This window comes from Salmo salar, chromosome ssa03 (assembly GCF_905237065.1).
Source record: "Salmo salar chromosome ssa03, Ssal_v3.1, whole genome shotgun sequence".
In the NCBI taxonomy this organism is placed as follows: domain Eukaryota; kingdom Metazoa; phylum Chordata; class Actinopteri; order Salmoniformes; family Salmonidae; genus Salmo; species Salmo salar.
In genome coordinates this window covers 92,169,365-92,184,623 of record NC_059444.1, presented here as the reverse complement: position 1 = coordinate 92,184,623, position 15,259 = coordinate 92,169,365, and positions in this window count along the sequence as shown.

The window sequence follows — 15,259 nt, the reverse complement described above, 5'->3', positions numbered from 1 at the left end:
GAGTGCAGTGATGTGTCTTATAAGGATCACTGGTGGCAAATCTGATGGCCGAATGGTAAAGAACATCTAGCCGCACAAGAGCACCCTTACCTGCCGATCTATAAATTACGTCTCCATAATCTAGCATGGGTAGGATGATCATCTGAATCAGGGTTAGTTTGGCAGCTGGGGTGAAAGAGGAGCGATTACGATAGAGGAAACCAAGTCTAGATTTAACTTTAGCCTGCAGCTTTGATATGTGCTGAGAGAAGGACACTGTACCGTCTAGCCATACTCCCAAGTACTTCTATGATGTGATTATCTCAAGCTCTAAACCCTCAGAGGTAGTAATCACACCTGTGGGGAGAGGGGCATTTTTCTTACCAAACCACTAGACCTTTGTTTTGGAGGTGTTCAGAACATGGTTAAGGGCAGAGAAAGCTTGTTGGACAATTGACTGGAATTCTAATGGAATTGACCCCAACCCTGGGGCACAGTGCTGTGTTCTGCTGCTGGTAGTGGTGTGAGGTCTTCACCTCAGCCTCCCTCCCCTTCTCATTCCCTCTTCCTGGTGGTGTGAGGTCTTAACCTCAGCCTCCCTCCCCTTCTCATTCCCTCTTCCTGGTGGTAGTGGTGTGAGGTCTTAACCTCAGCCTCCCTCCCCTTCTCATTCCCTCTTCCTGGTGGTGGTGGTGTGAGGTCTTAACCTCAGCCTCCCTCCCCTTCTCATTCCCTCTTCCTGGTGGTGGTGGTGTGAGGTCTTCACCTCAGCCTCCCTCCCCTTCTCATTCCCTCTTCCTGGTGGTGGTGGTGTGAGGTCTTCACCTCAGCCTCCCTCCCCTTCTCATTCCCTCTTCCTGGTGGTGGTGGTGTGAGGTCTTAACCTCAGCCTCCCTCCCCTTCTCATTCCCTCTTCCTGGTGGTGTGAGGTCTTAACCTCAGCCTCCCTCCCCTTCTCATTCCCTCTTCCTGGTGGTGGTGGTGTGAGGTCTTAACCTCAGCCTCCCTCCCCTTCTCATTCCCTCTTCCTGGTGGTGTGAGGTCTTAACCTCAGCCTCCCTCCCCTTCTCATTCCCTCTTCCTGGTGGTGGTGGTGTGAGGTCTTCACCTCAGCCTCCCTCCCCTTCTCATTCCCTCTTTCTGGTGGTGGTGGTGTGAGGTCTTAACCTCAGCCTCCCTCCCCTTCTCATTCCCTCTTCCTGGTGGTGTGAGGTCTTAACCTCAGCCTCCCTCCCCTTCTCATTCCCTCTTCCTGGTGGTGGTGGTGTGAGGTCTTAACCTCAGCCTCCCTCCCCTTCTCATTCCCTCTTCCTGGTGGTGTGAGGTCTTAACCTCAGCCTCCCTCCCCTTCTCATTCCCTCTTCCTGGTGGTAGTGGTGTGAGGTCTTAACCTCAGCCTCCCTCCCCTTCTCATTCCCTCTTTCTGGTGGTGGTGGTGTGAGGTCTTAACCTCAGCCTCCCTCCCTCTCTCATTCCCTCTTCCTGGTGGTGGTGGTGTGAGGTCTTCACCTCAGCCTCCCTCCCCTTCTCATTCCCTCTTCCTGGTGGTGGTGGTGTGAGGTCTTAACCTCAGCCTCCCTCCCCTTCTCATTCCCTCTTCCTGGTGGTGGTGGTGTGAGGTCTTAACCTCAGCCTCCCTCCCCTTCTCATTCCCTCTTCCTGGTGGTGGTGGTGTGAGGTCTTAACCTCAGCCTCCCTCCCCTTCTCATTCCCTCTTCCTGGTGGTGGTGGTGTGAGGTCTTAACCTCAGCCTCCCTCCCCTTCTCATTCCCTCTTCCTCAGTACGATGTAGATGAGACCACTGACCAGACACAGAGGGAAGGACACCCAGGCCAGGACGTAGGCAAAGCCGAACGCAGCATCCTCTTCCCCATCCGGACTCATTACAGTGTAGATTATAGCTCCACACATCACAAACAGACCTGGAGAGAGGGGGAGGAAAAGGAGGGGAGATGAGAGAGGAGGAGGGAGAGAGATAGAGTGGGAGAGAAGGGAAAAACGCATGGTTAGTTTTAGACAGCTGTTGAGGATCATTCATTTTTTCCAAGTTGACACAATTAAACTTTTGTGACAGGCTTGGTTATGTTCTATATATTGGGACAGGGCTGAATCTGCTAGTTTCCACTAGTTAACATCCTGAGCCAGAGAACCGCGGCCATATGCAGAATTTTTATTTTTATCCAGCCAACTCCGCCGACAAGATCAAATTGAGCTAGCTAGCTAAGACACGGTATCTAGCATGAGATTTGGTTGTGTTCCAACTCAGACATTATGACACACCTAACATTGAGACATTAAACCAAACCTTGTTATAAGGGACCTAACATTGAGGCAGTAAACCAACCGTCGTATCCGGCCCTGTTGTGACCATTCTGAGAAATCGTATGAAACTTTTTTGAATCATACTGGACACCTTAATAATGCAGAATATATTACTTGTTTGCTGATAAGTCCAACTTTAACTTCTCTAGAGCCTGTAAAGTATAAACTTTTTTCTCTCACTATTGTGACTGTTGGGATTAAATGTGTTAAGGCTGCTACCATATCATTGAGGTACACAGCTACTTTAGTTGTACTTTAGCTACAGCTTTTAAATGTTTGTTATAAAACAGCGTTCAACATGAGGCAGACAGCTCTTACTTTTCTCCAGTGTGTCAGCAAGCTCCTTCTGGTTCATTTTCCTCAGGAAGTGCAGTGTGATCTTCAGAGCCCCCTCTCTTCCTTATCCTGCTTCTGACTCTCAAAGCCTTGTGGGAGATCTAATCTCAGAATCATCTTGAACATCTTCAGGTCGTTATTCATGTCTTAATAATTCTCTTCAAGCAACTGAAATAAAGTAAATAAGTGAATGAATGATTGACATATCAACTTACTTGAGGTAAACAGGTATATATATATATATACACACACCTGTATTTAGGTGTTTATTGAAGTGGCCTTTAGTTTCTGTGAGTTTAGCCACTAGTTTACCTCAACTATAGTTGATATGTCAATCATTCATTCACTTATTTACTTTATTTCAGTATATATATATATTGTTTATATGTTTTATTTAACCTTTATTTAACTAGGCAAGTCAGTTAAAGAACAAATTCTTATTTACAATGACAGCCTACCCCGGCCAAACCCGGACGATGCTGGGACAATTGTGCACCGCCCTATGGGACTCCCAATCACAGTTGGATGTGAAACAGCGTGGATATGGTTCCTTACATGTTTCCGTAGATGAAAGGATAATTTTTGATGCAGTTCAAATGAATTTATTACTCACAAATGAATTGTCCATTGTTTGTCACACAGATTCCAGGTAGGTAAAAGAAAGCATTTTAAACCAGACGAGATTAACAGGTTCCAAGTGATATGAATGCAAAAAGGTAAAATCCCAAAGTACAAAATGATGAGTAGCAACAGGATAATTAAATCCCAAAGAAACAGTAGCAACCTGTATCTCTACTAGGTGTCTTCCATCAGGTCAATCACCTGTCCTAATGAGTTACTGACGCCATCTTTCCCCATAACCCTCCATTCTCTAGACTTACAGATGAACCATAGGTGTCCACCAGGTGACAAAATAGCATGCCTAACAGTTTTTGAATTTACATATTTAACATAATTAACACTTTAGATGAATTCCTGTAAAATATCAAGCATTGTCAGTTTATCACATTTACATAAAAATTCAGACCCTTTACTCAGTATTTTGTTGAAGCACCGTTGGCAGCGATTACAACCTCGAGTCTTCTTGGGTATGACGCTACAAGCTTGGCACACCTGTATTTGGAGAGTTTCTCCCATTCTTCTCTGCAGATCCTCACATGCTCTGTCAGGATGGATGGGGAACGTCGCTGTACAGCTATTTTCAGGTCAGAGCAAAATATCCTATCAACTCTAAACTGGAGAGAGGACAGAGCAGGATATTCTATAAACTAAACTGGAGAGAGGACAGAGCAGGATATTCTATAAACTAAACTGGAGAGAGGACCGAGCAGGATATTCTATAAACTAAACTGGAGAGAGGACAGAGCAGGATATTCTATAAACTAAACTGGAGAGAGGACAGAGCAGGATATTCTATAAACTAAACTGGAGAGAGGACAGAGCAGGATATTCTATAAACTAAACTGGAGAGAGGACAGAGCAGGATATTCTATAAACTAAACTGGAGAGAGGACCGAGCAGGATATTCTATAAACTAAACTGGAGAGAGGACCGAGCAGGATATTCTATAAACTAAACTGGAGAGAGGACAGAGCAGGATATTCTATAAACTAAACTGGAGAGAGGACAGAGCAGGATATTCTATAAACTAAACTGGAGAGAGGACCGAGCAGGATATTCTATAAACTCTAAACTGGAGAGAGGACAGAGGAGGATATTCTATAAACTAATCTGGAGAGAGGACAGAGCAGGATATTCTATAAACTCTAAACTGGAGAGAGGACAGAGCAGGATATTCTATAAACTAAACTGGAGAGAGGACAGAGCAGGATATTCTATAAACTAAACTGGAGAGAGGACAGAGCAGGATATTCTATAAACTAAACTGGAGAGAGGACAGAGCAGGATATTCTATAAACTAAACTGGAGAGAGGACCGAGCAGGATATTCTATAAACTAAACTGGAGAGAGGACCGAGCAGGATATTCTATAAACTAAACTGGAGAGAGGACAGAGCAGGATATTCTATAAACTAAACTGGAGAGAGGACAGAGCAGGATATTCTATAAACTAAACTGGAGAGAGGACCGAGCAGGATATTCTATAAACTCTAAACTGGAGAGAGGACAGAGGAGGATATTCTATAAACTAAACTGGAGAGAGGACAGAGCAGGATATTCTATAAACTAAACTGGAGAGAGGACAGAGCAGGATATCCTATAAACTCTAAACTGGAGAGAGGACAGAGCAGGATATCCTATAAACTCTAAACTGGAGAGAGGACAGAGCAGGATATTCTATAAACTAAACTGGAGAGAGGACAGAGCAGGATATTCTATAAACTATAAACTGGAGAGAGGACAGAGCAGGAAAGTATAAGTAAGTATATGTTTGATCAAGGAAGTGTGTCTCCCAAATGGTGTGTGTGATTCTTTATAGCAGGTGCTGAGGGATCCAGTCTCTATCACCTGTGGACACAGGTTCTGCAGACAGTGCATCACCAGATACTGGGAGAAACCTGCTCCTTCAGGAGACTATGACTGTCCTCAGTGTAGAAAGAGATCCAGAACAAGTCCTGTACAACAGAACCTGAGTGAACCCAATGATACCAGATCTAAACCCTAAACCATATGTGTTGATATGACATGGCAGGTGGGCAGGGAAACCCCTGTATAATTCTGTGGGGATACCACTAGGTGGAGTCAGAGTCACTGTCACACCCTGATTTATTACCAAAACTATAAGTTATTGTTAAAATGGAATGGAATAGTCCCAAAGGTTTAATCATCAGGGGACATTAAGTTCACCTCAAATACTTAAAATTATGTGACCTTTACCCAAGTCTGGTATGAAGCTATGATTTCAGGGCTTTGAGAACATTCGATTTGATTTTAAGATAGAAAGGTAGAACTGACCTGAAACAAGATACTTTTATCCTCATTAAAATGGGCATTGTGTTTTTCCCCTTTAGTGTAAAATGTTAAATCCCTACTGTAACTATGGCAACTAGGACCAGGGATACAGAATTACTGTGTTGTTGTGTCTCTACAGCTGAACAACTCTTTCCATGATGGAGGACCAGACATACTGAATTACTGTGTTGTTGTGTCTCTACAGCTGAACAACATGATGGAGGACCAGACATACTGAATTACTGTGTTGTTGTGTCTCTACAGCTGAACAACATGATGGAGGACCAGACATACTGAATTACTGTGTCGTTGTGTCTCTACAGCTGAACAACATGATGGAGGACCAGACATACTGAATTACTGTGTTGTTGTGTCTCTACAGCTGAACAACATGATGGAGGACCAGACATACTGAATTACTGTGTTGTTGTGTCTCTACAGCTGAACATCTCGTTCCATGATGGAGGACCAGACATACTGAATTACTGTGTTGTTGTGTCTCTACAGCTGAACAACATGATGGAGGACCAGACATACTGAATTACTGTGTTGTTGTGTCTCTACAGCTGAACAACATGATGGAGGACCAGACATACTGAATTACTGTGTTGTTGTGTCTCTCCAGTTGAACATCTCGTTCCATGATGGAGGACCAGATATACTGAATTACTGTGTTGTTGTGTCTCTACAGCTGAACAACTCGTTCCATGATGGAGGACCAGACATACTGAATTACTGTGTTGTTGTGTCTCTACAGCTGAACAACATGATGGAGGACCAGACATACTGAATTACTGTGTTGTTGTGTCTCTACAGCTGAACAACATGATGGAGGACCAGACATACTGAATTACTGTGTTGTGTCTCTACAGCTGAACAACTCGTTCCATGATGGAGGACCAGACATACTGAATTACTGTGATGTTGTGTCTCTCCAGCTGAACATCTCGTTCCATGATGGAGGACCAGACATACTGAATTACTGTGTTGTTGTGTCTCTACAGCAGAACAACATGATGGAGGACCAGACATACTGAATTACTGTGTTGTTGTCTCTACAGCTGAACAACATGATGGAGGACCAGACATACTGAATTACTGTGTTGTTGTGTCTCTACAGCTGAACATCTCGTTCCATGATGGAGGACCAGACATACTGAATTACTGTGTTGTTGTGTCTCTCCAGCTGAACATCTCGTTCCATGATGGAGGACCAGACATACTGAATTACTGTGTTGTTGTGTCTCTACAGCTGAACATCTCGTTCCATGATGGAGGACCAGACATACTGAATTACTGTGTTGTTGTGTCTCTACAGCTGAACAACATGATGGAGGACCAGACATACTGAATTACTGTGTTGTTGTGTCTCTACAGCTGAACATCTCGTTCCATGATGGAGGACCAGACATACTGAATTACTGTGTTGTTGTGTCTCTACAGCTGAACAACATGATGGAGGACCAGACATACTGAATTACTGTGTTGTTGTGTCTCTACAGCTGAACAACATGATGGAGGACCAGACATACTGAATTACTGTGTTGTTGTGTCTCTACAGCTGAACATCTCGTTCCATGATGGAGGACCAGACATACTGAATTACTGTGTTGTTGTGTCTCTACAGCTGAACAACATGATGGAGGACCAGACATACTGAATTACTGTGTTGTTGTGTCTCTACAGCTGAACAACATGATGGAGGACCAGACATACTGAATTACTGTGTTGTTGTGTCTCTACAGCTGAACATCTCGTTCCATGATGGAGGACCAGACATACTGAATTACTGTGTTGTTGTGTCTCTACAGCTGAACAACATGATGGAGGACCAGACATACTGAATTACTGTGTTGTTGTGTCTCTACAGCTGAACAACATGATGGAGGACCAGACATACTGAATTACTGTGTTGTTGTGTCTCTAAAGCTGAACATCTCGTTCCATGATGGAGGACCAGACATACTGAATTACTGTGTTGTTGTGTCTCTAAAGCTGAACATCTCGTTCCATGATGGAGGACCAGACATACTGAATTACTGTGTTGTTGTGTCTCTAAAGCTGAACATCTCGTTCCATGATGGAGGACCAGACATACTGAATTACTGTGTTGTTGTGTCTCTCCAGTTGAACATCTCGTTCCATGATGGAGGACCAGACATACTGAATTACTGTGTTGTTGTGTCTCTACAGCTGAACAACTCGTTCCATGATGGAGGACCAGACATACTGAATTACTGTGTTGTTGTGTCTCTACAGCTGAACAACATGATGGAGGACCAGACATACTGAATTACTGTGTTGTTGTCTCTACAGCTGAACAACATGATGGAGGACCAGACATACTGAATTACTGTGTTGTTGTGTCTCTACAGCTGAACAACATGATGGAGGACCAGACATACTAAATTACTGTGTTGTTGTGTCTCTACAGCTGAACAACATGATGGAGGACCAGACATACTTAATTACTGTGTTGTTATGTCTCTACAGCTGAACAACATGATGGAGGACCAGACATACTGAATTACTGTGTTGTGTCTCTACAGCTGAACAACTCGTTCCATGATGGAGGACCAGACATACTGAATTACTGTGATGTTGTGTCTCGACAGCTGAACATCTCGTTCCATGATGGAGGACCAGACATACTGAATTACTGTGTTGTTGTGTCTCTCCAGCTGAACATCTCGTTCCATGATGGAGGACCAGACATACTGAATTACTGTGTTGTTGTGTCTCTACAGCTGAACAACATGATGGAGGACCAGACATACTGAATTACTGTGTTGTTGTGTCTCTACAGCTGAACAACATGATGGAGGACCAGACATACTGAATTACTGTGTTGTTGTGTCTCTACAGCTGAACAACATGATGGAGGACCAGACATACTGAATTACTGTGTTGTTGTGTCTCTACAGCTGAACAACATGATGGAGGACCAGACATACTGAATTACTGTGTTGTTGTGTCTCTACAGCTGAACAAATCGTTCCATGATGGAGGACCAGACATGCTGAATTACTGTGTTGTTGTGTCTCTACAGCTGAACAACATGATGGAGGACCATAAATACTGAATTACTGTGTTGTTGTGTCTCTCCAGCTGAACATCTCTTTCCATGATGGAGGACCAGACATACTGAATTACTGTGTTGTTGTGTCTCTACAGCTGAACATCTCTTTCCATGATGGAGGACCAGACATACTGAATTACTGTGTTGTTGTGTCTCTAAAGCTGAACATCTCGTTCCATGATGGAGGACCAGACATACTGAATTACTGTGTTGTTGTGTCTCTACAGCTGAACATCTCGTTCCATGATGGAGGACCAGACATGCTGAATTACTGTGTTGTTGTGTCTCTCCAGCTGAACAACATGATGGAGGACCAGACATACTGAATTACTGTGTTGTTGTGTCTCTACAGCTGAACAACATGATGGAGGACCAGACATACTGAATTACTGTGTTGTTGTGTCTCTCCAGCTGAACATCTCGTTCCATGATGGAGGACCAGACATACTGAATTACTGTGTTGTTGTGTCTCTACAGCTGAACAACATGATGGAGGACCAGACATACTGAATTACTGTGTTGTTGTGTCTCTACAGCTGAACATCTCGTTCCATGATGGAGGACCAGACATACTGAATTACTGTGTTGTTGTGTCTCTACAGCTGAACATCTCGTTCCATGATGGAGGACCAGACATACTGAATTACTGTGTTGTTGTGTCTCTACAGCTGAACAACATGATGGAGGACCAGACATACTGAATTACTGTGTTGTTGTGTCTCTACAGCTGAACATCTCGTTCCATGATGGAGGACCAGACATACTGAATTACTGTGTTGTTGTGTCTCTCCAGCTGAACATCTCGTTCCATGATTGAGGACCAGACATACTGAATTACTGTGTTGTTGTGTCTCTACAGCTGAACAACATGATGGAGGACCAGACACACTGAATTACTGTGTTGTTGTGTCTCTACAGCTGAACATCTCGTTCCATGATGGAGGACCAGACATACTGAATTACTGTGTTGTTGTGTCTCTACAGCTGAACAACATGATGGAGGACCAGACATACTGAATTACTGTGTTGTTGTGTCTCTACAGCTGAACATCTCGTTCCATGATGGAGGACCAGACATACTGAATTACTGTGTTGTTGTGTCTCTACAGCTGAACAACATGATGGAGGACCAGACATACTGAATTACTGTGTTGTTGTGTCTCTACAGCTGAACAACATGATGGAGGACCAGACATACTGAATTACTGTGTTGTTGTGTCTCTCCAGTTGAACATCTCGTTCCATGATGGAGGACCAGACATACTGAATTACTGTGTTGTTGTGTCTCTACAGCTGAACATCTCGTTCCATGATGGAGGACCAGACATACTGAATTACTGTGTTGTTGTGTCTCTACAGCTGAACAACATGATGGAGGACCAGACATAGTGAATTACTGTGTTGTTGTGTCTCTACAGCTGAACAACCTGATGGAGGACCAGACATACTGAATTACTGTGTTGTTGTGTCTCTACAGCTGAACAACATGATGGAGGACCAGACATACTTAATTACTGTGTTGTTATGTCTCTACAGCTGAACAACATGATGGAGGACCAGACATACTGAATTACTGTGTTGTGTCTCTACAGCTGAACAACTCGTTCCATGATGGAGGACCAGACATACTGAATTACTGTGATGTTGTGTCTCGACAGCTGAACATCTCGTTCCATGATGGAGGACCAGACATACTGAATTACTGTGTTGTTGTGTCTCTCCAGCTGAACATCTCGTTCCATGATGGAGGACCAGACATACTGAATTACTGTGTTGTTGTGTCTCTCCAGCTGAACATCTCGTTCCATGATGGAGGACCAGACATACTGAATTACTGTGTTGTTGTGTCTCTACAGCTGAACAACATGATGGAGGACCAGACATACTGAATTACTGTGTTGTGTCTCTACAGCTGAACATCTCGTTCCATGATGGAGGACCAGACATACTGAATTACTGTGTTGTTGTGTCTCTACAGCTGAACAACATGATGGAGGACCAGACATACTGAATTACTGTGTTGTTGTGTCTCTACAGCTGAACAACATGATGGAGGACCAGACATACTGAATTACTGTGTTGTGTCTCTACAGCTGAACATCTCGTTCCATGATGGAGGACCAGACATACTGAATTACTGTGTTGTTGTGTCTCTACAGCTGAACAACATGATGGAGGACCAGACATACTGAATTACTGTGTTGTTGTGTCTCTACAGCTGAACAACATGATGGAGGACCAGACATACTGAATTACTGTGTTGTTGTGTCTCTACAGCTGAACATCTCGTTCCATGATGGAGGACCAGACATGCTGAATTACTGTGTTGTTGTGTCTCTACAGCTGAACAACATGATGGAGGACCATAAATACTGAATTACTGTGTTGTTGTGTCTCTCCAGCTGAACATCTCTTTCCATGATGGAGGACCAGACATACTGAATTACTGTGTTGTTGTGTCTCTCCAGCTGAACATCTCGTTCCATGATGGAGGACCAGACATACTGAATTACTGTGTTGTTGTGTCTCTACAGCTGAACAACATGATGGAGGACCAGACATACTGAATTACTGTGTTGTTGTGTCTCTACAGCTGAACATCTCGTTCCATGATGGAGGACCAGACATACTGAATTACTGTGTTGTTGTGTCTCTACAGCTGAACATCTCGTTCCATGATGGAGGACCAGACATACTGAATTACTGTGTTGTTGTGTCTCTACAGCTGAACAACATGATGGAGGACCAGACATACTGAATTACTGTGTTGTTGTGTCTCTACAGCTGAACAACATGATGGAGGACCAGACATACTGAATTACTGTGTTGTTGTGTCTCTACAGCTGAACAACATGATGGAGGACCAGACATACTGAATTACTGTGTTGTTGTGTCTCTACAGCTGAACAACATGATGGAGGACCAGACATACTGAATTACTGTGTTGTTGTGTCTCTACAGCTGAAAAACATGATGGAGGACCAGACATACTGAATTACTGTGTTGTTGTGTCTCTACAGCTGAACATCTCGTTCCATGATGGAGGACCAGACATACTGAATTACTGTGTTGTTGTGTCTCTAAAGCTGAACATCTCGTTCCATGATGGAGGACCAGACATACTGAATTACTGTGTTGTTGTGTCTCTACAGCTGAACATCTCGTTCCATGATGGAGGACCAGACATGCTGAATTACTGTGTTGTTGTGTCTCTCCAGCTGAACAACATGATGGAGGACCAGACATACTGAATTACTGTGTTGTTGTGTCTCTACAGCTGAACAACATGATGGAGGACCAGACATACTGAATTACTGTGTTGTTGTGTCTCTCCAGCTGAACATCTCGTTCCATGATGGAGGACCAGACATACTGAATTACTGTGTTGTTGTGTCTCTACAGCTGAACAACATGATGGAGGACCAGACATACTGAATTACTGTGTTGTTGTGTCTCTACAGCTGAACAACATGATGGAGGACCAGACATACTGAATTACTGTGTTGTTGTGTCTCTACAGCTGAACATCTCGTTCCATGATGGAGGACCAGACATACTGAATTACTGTGTTGTTGTGTCTCTCCAGCTGAACATCTCGTTCCATGATTGAGGACCAGACATACTGAATTACTGTGTTGTTGTGTCTCTACAGCTGAACAACATGATGGAGGACCAGACACACTGAATTACTGTGTTGTTGTGTCTCTACAGCTGAACAACATGATGGAGGACCAGACATACTGAATTACTGTGTTGTTGTGTCTCTACAGCTGAACAACATGATGGAGGACCAGACATACTGAATTACTGTGTTGTTGTGTCTCTCCAGTTGAACATCTCGTTCCATGATGGAGGACCAGACATACTGAATTACTGTGTTGTTGTGTCTCTACAGCTGAACATCTCGTTCCATGATGGAGGACCAGACATAGTGAATTACTGTGTTGTTGTGTCTCTACAGCTGAACAACCTGATGGAGGACCAGACATACTGAATTACTGTGTTGTTGTGTCTCTACAGCTGAACAACATGATGGAGGACCAGACATACTGAATTACTGTGTTGTTGTGTCTCTACAGCTGAACAACTCGTTCCATGATGGAGGACCAGACATACTGAATTACTGTGATGTTGTGTCTCGACAGCTGAACATCTCGTTCCATGATGGAGGACCAGACATACTGAATTACTGTGTTGTTGTGTCTCTCCAGCTGAACATCTCGTTCCATGATGGAGGACCAGACATACTGAATTACTGTGTTGTTGTGTCTCTACAGCAGAACAACATGATGGAGGACCAGACATACTGAATTACTGTGTTGTTGTCTCTACAGCTGAACAACATGATGGAGGACCAGACATACTGAATTACTGTGTTGTTGTGTCTCTACAGCTGAACATCTCGTTCCATGATGGAGGACCAGACATACTGAATTACTGTGTTGTTGTGTCTCTCCAGCTGAACATCTCGTTCCATGATGGAGGACCAGACATACTGAATTACTGTGTTGTTGTGTCTCTACAGCTGAACAACATGATGGAGGACCAGACATACTGAATTACTGTGTTGTGTCTCTACAGCTGAACATCTCGTTCCATGATGGAGGACCAGACATACTGAATTACTGTGTTGTTGTGTCTCTACAGCTGAACAACATGATGGAGGACCAGACATACTGAATTACTGTGTTGTTGTGTCTCTACAGCTGAACAACATGATGGAGGACCAGACATACTGAATTACTGTGTTGTGTCTCTACAGCTGAACATCTCGTTCCATGATGGAGGACCAGACATACTGAATTACTGTGTTGTTGTGTCTCTACAGCTGAACAACATGATGGAGGACCAGACATACTGAATTACTGTGTTGTTGTGTCTCTACAGCTGAACAACATGATGGAGGACCAGACATACTGAATTACTGTGTTGTTGTGTCTCTACAGCTGAACATCTCGTTCCATGATGGAGGACCAGACATGCTGAATTACTGTGTTGTTGTGTCTCTACAGCTGAACAACATGATGGAGGACCATAAATACTGAATTACTGTGTTGTTGTGTCTCTCCAGCTGAACATCTCTTTCCATGATGGAGGACCAGACATACTGAATTACTGTGTTGTTGTGTCTCTCCAGCTGAACATCTCGTTCCATGATGGAGGACCAGACATACTGAATTACTGTGTTGTTGTGTCTCTACAGCTGAACAACATGATGGAGGACCAGACATACTGAATTACTGTGTTGTTGTGTCTCTACAGCTGAACATCTCGTTCCATGATGGAGGACCAGACATACTGAATTACTGTGTTGTTGTGTCTCTACAGCTGAACATCTCGTTCCATGATGGAGGACCAGACATACTGAATTACTGTGTTGTTGTGTCTCTACAGCTGAACAACATGATGGAGGACCAGACATACTGAATTACTGTGTTGTTGTGTCTCTACAGCTGAACAACATGATGGAGGACCAGACATACTGAATTACTGTGTTGTTGTGTCTCTACAGCTGAACAACATGATGGAGGACCAGACATACTGAATTACTGTGTTGTTGTGTCTCTACAGCTGAACAACATGATGGAGGACCAGACATACTGAATTACTGTGTTGTTGTGTCTCTACAGCTGAAAAACATGATGGAGGACCAGACATACTGAATTACTGTGTTGTTGTGTCTCTACAGCTGAACATCTCGTTCCATGATGGAGGACCAGACATACTGAATTACTGTGTTGTTGTGTCTCTACAGCTGAACAACATGATGGAGGACCAGACATACTGAATTACTGTGTTGTTGTGTCTCTACAGCTGAACAACATGATGGAGGACCAGACATACTGAATTACTGTGTTGTTGTGTCTCTACAGCTGAACAACTCGTTCCATGATGGAGGACCAGACATACTGAATTACTGTGTCTTTGTGTCTCTCCAGCTGAACATCTCGTTCCATGATGGAGGACCAGACATACTGAATTACTGTGTTGTTGTGTCTCTACAGCTGAACATCTCGTTCCATGATGGAGGACCAGACATACTGAATTACTGTGTTGTTGTGTCTCTACAGCTGAACAACATGATGGAGGACCAGACATACTGAATTACTGTGTTGTTGTGTCTCTACAGCTGAACAACTCGTTCCATGATGGAGGACCAGACATGCTGAATTACTGTGTTGTTGTGTCTCTACAGCTGAACAACATGATGGAGGACCAGACATACTGAATTACTGTGTTGTTGTGTCTCTACAGCTGAACAACTCGTTCCATGATGGAGGACCAGACATGCTGAATTACTGTGTTGTTGTGTCTCTACAGCTGAACAACATGATGGAGGACCAGACATACTGAATTACTGTGTTGTTGTGTCTCTACAGCTGAACGTCTCGTTCCATGATGGAGGACCAGACATACTGAATTACTGTGTTGTTGTGTCTCTACAGCTGAACATCTTGTTCCATGATGGCCTTGTCAGTGAACCATCCCAGAAGACCAAGGTGAGAAGACAGCCCTTAGAACACCATGTTGCCCAATACAATAGCCATGATAATCGCCTGGAAACCCTACAATAAAACGCCACTAAATACAATTCTAATTAACGTGGTATTGTCCATCCAGGTGTTATGTG